The following is a 9,937-nucleotide window of genomic DNA, read 5'->3' as shown; positions in this document are numbered from 1 at the left end:
ACACACCAGAAGAGGGCATCAGATCCCATTACAGATGGTTGTGAGCTACCATGTGGTCACTGAGAATTGAACTCAGGACTTTTGGAAGAGCAGTCTGTGCTCTTAACCACTGAGCCATCTCTCTAGCTCCCAAAAGCATTTTTGAAAGTAAAACTGTTTATTCATTTTTCTCAGTATTTCTCTATGAAACTGCTGAGTTTGGTTGTAGATTTCTGTTTATAGAGACAAGCCCTGTGTAGTCCTAGGTGGCCTGAAACTCAGAAATCTGCCTCTGCCTCTATGCCCCACCATCATTCGGAAAAACAAAATGCTGATTTTGTATTTTAAGATTTATGTATGTGCTTTTCATCTATGCTTTTGCATGTGTACCATGTCTGCCTGGTACCTCCAGAATAGTTAGAACAGCTGAACTGGAGTTAAGAATGGTTGTGAATCACCATGTGGGGGTGTTGAGAACCAAAGCTGGTCCTCTGCTAGAGCACCAAGTACTCTAAATCACAAAGTCATCTCTTCAGCCCTGGAATTGATAGGGTCTCCTGTAGCCCAGGCTGCCCTGGTATAGTATAGCTGAGAATGACCATAAACTACTTACTTTACTGCCTCCATTTCCCCAGTGTTGGAATTAGAAGTATGAACCACCATTACCAGTTTTATGAAGTGCTAGGATCAATCCAGGGCCCAGTGCAAGCCAAATGAGGACTCTACCAACTGAGCTACATCGCTAATTCAGAATAAGCCTTTAAATCAAACACAATGAAACCCTTTCCATTTATATTGGCATTTTCTTTTTCTCAAAGATTTTTTTCTGCTCTAATTTTTTTTAAATACAGTAGTAACAAGGTTCAGTTCCCAGCCACCTACACAATGGTTCACAAGAATCTGTAACTCAACTTCCAGGGAATCTGATCTGGGACACACTCTTTTGACTTCAACAGGCACCAGGCACATATATGGTGTACATACAAACATGGAAGAAAAACAGCCATACACAAAAATACTTTTTAAAAAATTTTATTTAAGTTTCCTACATGCCCTGTCATGTATCCATTACACACACAAAGTGTGGTGTTTGTTTTCTTAAATAGTCAAGAGCATGTTTTTGAATTAAAGGGATGTGAGTTGGGAATGCAGCTTAATCCACTGTTTTTCTCCAGCACAAGTGAAGCCCTGACATGTTTGGTTTTTTTTAAAGACTTATTTATTTAATATATATGATCATCCTGTTGCTGACACACCAGAAGAGGGCATTGGGTCCAATTACACATGGTTGTGAGCCACCATGTGGTTGCTTAGAATTGAACTCAGGACCTCTGGAAGAACAGACAGTGCTCTTACCTGCTGAGCCATCTCTGCAGCCCCCTGCTGTTTGACCCTCAACCCCATAAAATCCAGCATAACTACATGCCTGTAATCCCAACACTCAAAAGACGGGGCAAGAGAACCACACTCAGGTCGTCCTGGGCTAATTGGCAAGTTCCAGACCAACCTGGGATAAATGAAATTATCTCAAAAAATAAATAAATAAAAGATAAAAATAAAAACCATAAAATTCAAGCTGGAGAAATTTTACACTCGGTATTTAAAAGAAGTGCTCCTCTTTGAATAGGATCTGAGCTGCCTGTAACTACAGTTCCACGGGATCCAAGGTCCTCTTCTGGCATTGACACCAGAAGACAGGAAGAATGCGTAAATGAGTAAGTGTAAGCATTTGGGAAAAACTAGGCAGATGCTTTAAGACATGGACTAGAGTAAGCTGCTGTAAGACATGGATTAGACTAAGCTGCTGTAAGACATGGACTAGAGTAAGCTGCTGTAAGACGTGGACTAGAGCATACAGGATGCCTCACAACCTCCCAACTTCTCCCATTACTATCAAGCATTGTGACTACTGTCTATCTCAACCAAAACTATTTCATGCTTTGCCATCCTGTTACCTCTCCATTTCCTTGACTTAATACTCACTTTTCTGTCTCTTCTACTTAATGACATCATTAGCTTCCTGAATCCTCAAATTCAATGCTGTCAGTCCTACTGTTTCTGCCTAACCCTAGTTCTAGAGTCAGTTCTAAGGTAAACATCAGAATGAAGTGGTTGATTTTTAGAAGGACTTAAACCCCCAAAGAAACCACTTAGAAAACACTAATTGTTTTCTGTGATTTAGAGCTGTTTCTGAAAGATCCCGAGGACTGCAAACAGTCTGAAACTGCAAGAGTGAGGTGCTGCTCTTTCAAGAAACAGAAACGCCCAGGTCAGATCTGGATTTTGGTAAGAGGAACTTTATTCGAAAAATAACTCTGGTGTGACAATACTACGCTTCCATCAGAGACCGGACCTCCCTGCTGCCTTCGAGGCTGTATTTCTTCCTGGAGTGACTGACTCCTTTGATTGTCCTGTAACTGGCTTTGCAGCTCCCTCATTTCTCTTATTCATCCCGCATGCTTTTAATCTCATTAACATATACCTAATCTAGCAGAAACCACACACACCAGAATCTAAATCATTCCCAGCCTCAATCCTGACATTGTTGAGTCGAATTCTTGAGACCAAGCAAACTCTAAAACAAAATAGAAACTAACTATAGAAGACAGCCAGCCTAGACAAAGTTCCATGGGCCACAAATAGCAATTCAGTACACAATGTAAACATGTTTGCAATACCTAAAATCCAAAATACTTATCAACATTTGGGTAGAAGAAAACATAAAAAATGCTTAAACACAACAGAGCCTGGTATAGTGGTATGTGCCTTTAATGTCAGGAGACGAGGCTAATGGATTTCTAAGAATTTATGGGTAGCCCAGTCTACAGTGTGACCCTATCTCATAAAAGCACCAAAACAAAACACCTACGCTGTATGAGCCTATGTTAAAAGGTGGATATGTGACAAGACTGCTGCTCCGTGACTGGCCCCAGATGAACAAAGCATTTCCTAACAGAACCTGCAGCAGGGCCTCTCACTGCTTCCTTTGACTGCTTTTTTTCCAAGTCCGTAAGGTTTTTAGATCTTTTATAGATCTTTTTAAATGTATATTTGTAAAAATATAAATTAAAAATTAAAATATCTTTTATAAATATTTTAGATCTATGAGATCAATTCTCATTATAAAATGGAGCCAAGAAAAAGCATGTCACTTCCTGAATACTGCTCAGTCTTTGTAAAGGTGAATTAATATGTCACTTATTCTCACAGTTATGGATAAAATGCATACAAATTTGGATCTGAGAAAATACCTCAGCGGGCAAATAGTTTTTGCTGCAAATGCAGGAAGACCAGAGTTTGAATCCCTAAGATCTACATAAATAGCCAAGCAAGGTATGGTAACACACATGTAACTCCATCCAGCACTCGGACAAATACAGAGGACCCCCCACCCAGAGAAAACTTGCCAGACAGGTTGAATTGGTGACCTTCAAAATAGGAATAGACCCTACTTCAATGAAGTAGAAAGACAGAAGATAAATGTCAACCAACCTATGGCCTCCATACATGTAGGCATACATGCACACGGGTATATCTAATATATGGGATATCTACATGCACATACACAAAAAGAATCCCAGCACCAGGTAGTGGTGGTGCACACCTTTAATCCCAGCAGTTGGGAGGCAGAGGCAGGCGGATTTCCGAGTTCGAGGCCAGCCTGGTCTACAGAGTGAGTTCCAGAATAGGCAGGGCTACACAGAGAAATCCTGTCAAAGGAAAAAGAAAAAATTAGAACAAAACAAATCAAGTTGCTATTTCCTACATTAGATATGTAGCAATTATCTAGCTATCAAACTTACAAGCCCCTCTATTCCACAAAGAATCATGAAAAACAATATCTTCAGACAACAAAGTCAGAGAAAACCAACCACCTCCTTTCTTAAATTATTTTCAGGAGCCTAACTCAAGAATTGTTCTTAAAATAAGGTGCAAAGTTTTATTCACATAAAAACCTTTCCTAGAAAACCTTGCTTAAGGCTGGAGAGATAGCTCCGTACTTAAGAACACTAACTGCTCTTCCAGAGGTCCTGAGTCCAATTCCCAGCAACCACATGATGGCTCACAACCATCTATAGTGGGATGCGATGCACTCTTCTCCTGTGTGTCTGAAGACACCTACAGTGCACCCATATAAATAAAAATAATCTTAAAAAAAAAAAAACCTTGTTTACCATCTTCACTTACTCTGTAGTAGAGTTTATATAACACAGGCTGAAGAGAGGAGAAAAACTCCCAATGCATCGATGAATAAACAAGACTCCCACTAACAGAGAGACAGGAACAGATGACAGCAATCACCTAGGCTGGGCTGAGTAGTAGGAATCGCTACCCATATCTAAATCTCTGTAAGGACCTCTATATACAGCAGCACAATAATGTTCATAATTCGCAACAGACAGGAAAGTCTCCCTATACCATGGCGTGTGCTAAGCTGCTTGCTCGTGCATGCATAGGAGCCAGGTCAATGGTGGGTACCTTCCTTTATTGATCTCCATCCTATTTCTTTCTCACTGACCCAGGAACTCATCATTTTGGTGACACTAATGGGTAAGTTCCCAGAATACACCTATCTCCACCTGTCAGAGCTGGGGTTATTGGTATGCACTACCCTTGTTAGCTCTACATAGGTGCTAGGTATCCAAATGGATCCTCTTGCTTTTACACTAAGCACTGAACCCAATGAGTCACCTCTATAGATCAAAAATGATTTCATTGTTAATTTTACTTACATATTGCGACAACTACTTCACTTTATAGGCCTGACTAGTCTGGAACTCACCATGTGTATCAGGCTGACCTCAAATGAGTGAGACCTCCCTGATGCTGCACCCATGGTGTTGGGATGCACCAAGCCCAGCAAAAATCTTCTCATAAAAGCATGAACTGCTTACATTCTAGAAAACTCCCAAATAAAAAGGCATTCTTTTTTTGTTTTTTTTCAAGACAGGTTTTCTCTGTGTAGCCCTGGTCACTCTGTAGACCAGGCTGGCCTTGAACTCAGAAATCCTCCTGCCTCCACCTCTCAAGTGCTGGGATTAAAGGCGTGCACCACCACTGCCCTGCTTATAAAATGACCATAGTGGTATGGAAGGATAGTTTAGAGGTTAACAACATACACTGCTCTTGCAAAAGACCCAATTTCAGTCCCCCCAGCCCATGGCAGGAGGCTATCATCTGTACCCCAAGTGCCTAAGAGCACCTGTACACATGTGCACACCTCCACACATTTACACACGGTGTAATTTAAGGCCAGGAGTTCAAGACCACCTTCACCTACATAGCAACTTCAAGGCTAGCCTAGACTACACAGGGCTGAAAGAAAGAGAGAGAGAAAGAGAGAGAGAGAGAAGGAATGAAGGAAAGACAGACAGACAGACAAAAAGAAAGACAGACAGAAAAGGGAGGGACAGAGAATCTATAAATTATATAGAAATATTTTTCCACTATGGACTTATATGATATCTGGAAGTTATGAAAGAGGCGATACAGAAATCAGAATTGAGTCTTAAATGACTCAAAGATTCCACGAAGTTTATTTTCAGGGATATTTCTAGAAAATTTGAGTTTGGAGAGATGGCTCAGCAATTAAGAACAGTTGCTGTCCTCCCAGAGGACCCAGCTTCAGTTCTCACCACCACCAACATCTCATGTCTGCCTATAACCACTCCGGACCAGACCATCTCTTCATACCATGCACCTATTCCCAAATGGTGCACATGTGTACATCCAAGTACTCACATATAACACAATTAAACTAAACAAAACTCAACAAAATTTTTAGCAGTTGTATTGTTTCAAATTCTGTTCATTAAAATTTCCTTTGCATTCCACTATTAGTATTAAATGATAGCTTTTAAATGTTTGCTATTTTTTTTGTTTTTCGAGACAGGGTTTCTCTGTATATTCCTGGCTATCCTGGAACTTCCTCTATAACCGAGGCTGGCCTCAGACTCACAGAGATCTGCCTCCCAAGTGCTGGGATGAATGGGATTAAAGACGTATGCCACCACTGTCCAGCCCAGAAGGGTATATTCAGACAGGGTAGTGTTGGCCAGAGCCTTTAATCCCAGCACTTGGGAGGCAGAGGCACCGGATCACAGAGTTCCAGGACAATGGGAATTACACAGAGAAAACCAGTTTCAATCGGCTCCACCACCACCAAAAAAATTCAGATGGGCATCAACTTTTTAGTACATTGTTAACAGAGGGTAGAATACCGTAATAAAAATAAATGGACTAGGTTATAAGAAGACGGAACTACAAGAGTGCCAGTGGCAGTCCGCAGGCTTATGCAGACCTTTCAAATGTTTTCAAGATCAAGCATGTCTTCAAAATAGACAATGTTAGTGTCACAATCACTGATGTGACACACAAAGTATGTTCCATAAGCTCCACAGCAATGCTGTTTATTCAGAGCCTGAGAACACTCTAACTAAACACTACAGAATAAAGTGGCATTTGTTTTTGTCAGATGCCATTGAATAAAGTATTATCCAGGGTTCTTTTCCTCGTACACCAATTTTAGTTCATTCAGGATCTTAACATCAGCTTCTAGAGGAATGCAGGTCACACAGTAGGGGCAAAAGGGATGACTGAATATAAATACAACAAACACAACAGAAACTAGCAATTCTGAGACAGACTCTTACATGCACAGGCATGATCCAAACTCAGTATCTTAGCCTCCAAGTGTAAAATGCTCACGTACAATACCTCAGGCCTGTGTCCTGACAAATGGCTACAGAAGATATTTGTTTTATCCAAATGTATGTAATATACAACCTGTGAAGTTTTATTTATTTGTTTAGATACAATGGGGGATCTCTTAAGTAAACAAAGAATTACCTTGAAGAAAAGAATTACTAAGAATTCAATTTTTGTATTCATCTCCAGAAACAGAAAATGCCAGTAAACAAAGAGTTGGCTAATAAAGAACTTTGCCAGGTTCAGATGGGCAGTCATCTTGTTCAAGAGATACTAGCATACACCCATACACTGAACTTATTCTAATTTAAAAACCAAAGTAAATTAGTATTTCATATAGCTATTACTCTGGTATTATAAATTACAAACGTTTGTATATATTCCATCTATTTGCTAACAGAGGCTCTACATGTTTCTCCCATGTCAAAATGTATCAGAATTTTCTAGGCTTCCTAACTAACACCAATTAGAAAAATACCCATGATTAGACAAAGTAAAAGCCCATACAGAAGGCTTTGGGAGTTGGGGGAATCTATCTGCAACTATTACATGGGTAATAGTTGGCCTTAAAACACCTTCTTTCAAACTCTAGTGGTTTAAGCCAAAACATATTCTAACTAAAATGTAACAGTACCTAACAGGAGCACGAAGCAGCCAAAACCACAATCTTATCCTAACAGTGATAAACAGAAATCTAACTATATTCATGACAGAAACCAAATACTCAGACATCAAACTGTCAACCAAAAACAAAGATGTGATTGCCTCAGCTCTCACACATGCCTGACTCCCATCACATCAACATTAGAACTCACAGGGTGGCTAGTCACATGCACACGCACATACATGCACTCGAAGGACAGGAACACTGAAGCTGTGCAGTTAAGACAAACACTGAGGATATATAGTTATTCTGGTAATGCGCACTCTCAGTCACTTAAGAACTGGTTTGTCACATAGTACAGGGGGGTCACAAATGTTTTAAAATTATAAGTGAGAGGGATTAAGTTCTCCTACAGTCTCTTTTGGAGCTGCTGCCAAGTCTCTCTGAGCCTTTTCCTTTCCTTCTACCTTTTTCTGAAACCTGGGCATACTTCCACAATTCTTCTAAAAAATTCTGTTCCTGCCTTGTAGCTGCTTGCTGAACGCAACAGGCATGACTTTGTTCTTTTATTCTATGCTTACCTATCCCAGCAGTTACCAAGATTCACAGCTTGTATGCTCTCTTTTTCTCTTAAATGCTTAAAACGAAAAAGAAAGGAAGATATATTATTTACAACTTTTCATTCTGTAGATCAGAAACCAAAAAAATTTTTAAGCAAAAACAGGAAATCTGTTTACAAGTACTCCGATACCTATGAGGAACAAACAACTGTGAAGTCTGATTTTCCATTGTATTTGGAAGAGGGAAGGACAGAAACACTGTCTTTCTAATACAAAGCATGTAAGCTGGCTCCATATCCTTTTTAAAAGATCACTCACAGTGAACATACAATATTATCATTATGACAAAAGGAAATGGGAGTAAAGTTCTTCAAAGACTAACTCAAGTATATAAAAGAATTGGAAAATTCTTCTCTTCCTAGCTAAACAAAAGCAATTTACTACTGCACAAGTGTGTATTTTCAAGCAGATACAGAAGAAAAACTCATTAGCTCTTTTAAAAATACACACATTTAATGTTGGTCTGTTTTAATTCTAAGTAATAAAGCAATTTCAAAAATACAAACTGAACATCAGAGCCAAGTGAACCACCATGACAAAAGAAAACAGACATTCACAAGAATTACGTCTAGTGACAGTTCAGCTTGATAAATTGTCTTCCAAGTATCTTAAAGAATTACTAAAAATACTGCTGGTGTTCAGTTAAAATGAAAGGACTTTGGAAAAAATGAAATATGATACAGCTAGAGTGAATAAGGTTACACGGGAATTACATTTTCCATTACCCCTAGATATAAACAAACATTCAAAAATTAACACAATCTTTGCGTTATTCAAAATATTGCAGCTGCAGGAAAGGCAACTTTAAATTAATAGCTAGGGGAAATCAAGTTTTGGTGGAGGTGAACAGAAGTTTGTAATTTGCACTTTGTAAAGCTCACTATACCTGGTCCACCAGGAACCAAAGGGAACCAAAGGCAGGGCGAGAAGCTCTCTGCTTCTTTTGGCTACAATGTGACAAGAAAAGTCATCTTTTGAAGATGCTTAAAGAAGTAAAGCATGTTTCTTTAAAAACAGTCAAAGAATCAATTAATGGAATAAATAAGCACTAACCAAAGTTTTTAGCATTCTGTCATCAATACATGTCACAGATTTTTTCATTTTGGCAGAAATTTATCCAATTTTTAGTCTAAAATCCACCAATCATTATAAAAGTAAAATGAAGAGCTACCAAAATAATATTCTTCTGTTTACTCTTTGGCTAAGAAAGAAAACAAGGAAAAAAAAACGAAAAACAAAAAGAAAAGACAGAAGACAACTCTAACACTAGTGATAAAAGAAACTTTTTAACATGTAAAATAAAGATATCAATTTAAAATCTTGGTACATTTTATAAAAACAAGAGGTAATGTTGTAATAAAACAGCAGCTAGCCTCAGCTAGCAACATACTGCTTGTTAACCCTGTGCAATAAAAGACTTTGTTCATACTACGCTTACTCAAACATGACTAACAATTACTACAGACATTTCAGGAGTCTTCACCGGGCTCCTACAGACTTACTGTTAAAACTGAGACATTTACAATCATAATGTGCCACAATAACTTGAAAACGTCACTTCTAATAGGAGAGAATGTAGATATCACTTGAATTTGTTTTAGGTATTCAACAGCTGAGTTACAAGGACTGAAAAGCACTCTAAAAGCCCATGAACACTGTTGTTCACACCCTTCTTCAGTACACACTAAACTTGTTTGACACATTTTTCTTCATACATTGCAAGCAACAGCACCCAATAACCGCCTGAGAAGAAATGCTGCTGTGTAAATACTGCAACTATTCCTGAAGTAAGAATTATGGGATATATACTCCAAAGCTGCCCATTCCCATAATTTGTATTGCATAGGTCACATAATCACACATATATATACACATATGTGTATATACATGTACATGCAAAGAATATATTAAGACGACAATGAAGTCTAGTCACAGAGCAATTTACAGGCTCAATATATTTTTTTTTACATTTTTGCTTGAAAGAAATTTCAGTATTTTACAGTCTTTCAGTAAACATTATATACAC

At 38.6% G+C, this 9,937-nt stretch overlaps 1 long non-coding RNA gene across 1 annotated transcript; it reads left to right on the top strand.

The window, feature by feature from the left end:
- Window positions 1–1,140: 1,140 nt before the first annotated feature.
- Window positions 1,141–2,717, top strand: LOC116068080. The gene is made up of 2 exons (XR_004109429.1): window positions 1,141–1,694; window positions 2,162–2,717. It is a non-coding gene; the product is annotated as an uncharacterized LOC116068080 (long non-coding RNA).
- Window positions 2,718–9,937: the final 7,220 nt, after the last annotated feature.

The sequence above is a fragment of the Mastomys coucha genome, unplaced genomic scaffold (assembly GCF_008632895.1).
Source record: "Mastomys coucha isolate ucsf_1 unplaced genomic scaffold, UCSF_Mcou_1 pScaffold22, whole genome shotgun sequence".
Classification (NCBI taxonomy): domain Eukaryota; kingdom Metazoa; phylum Chordata; class Mammalia; order Rodentia; family Muridae; genus Mastomys; species Mastomys coucha.
The sequence above is the reverse complement of the archived record's forward strand: the minus strand, read 5'-3'. Positions and strand labels throughout refer to the sequence as shown.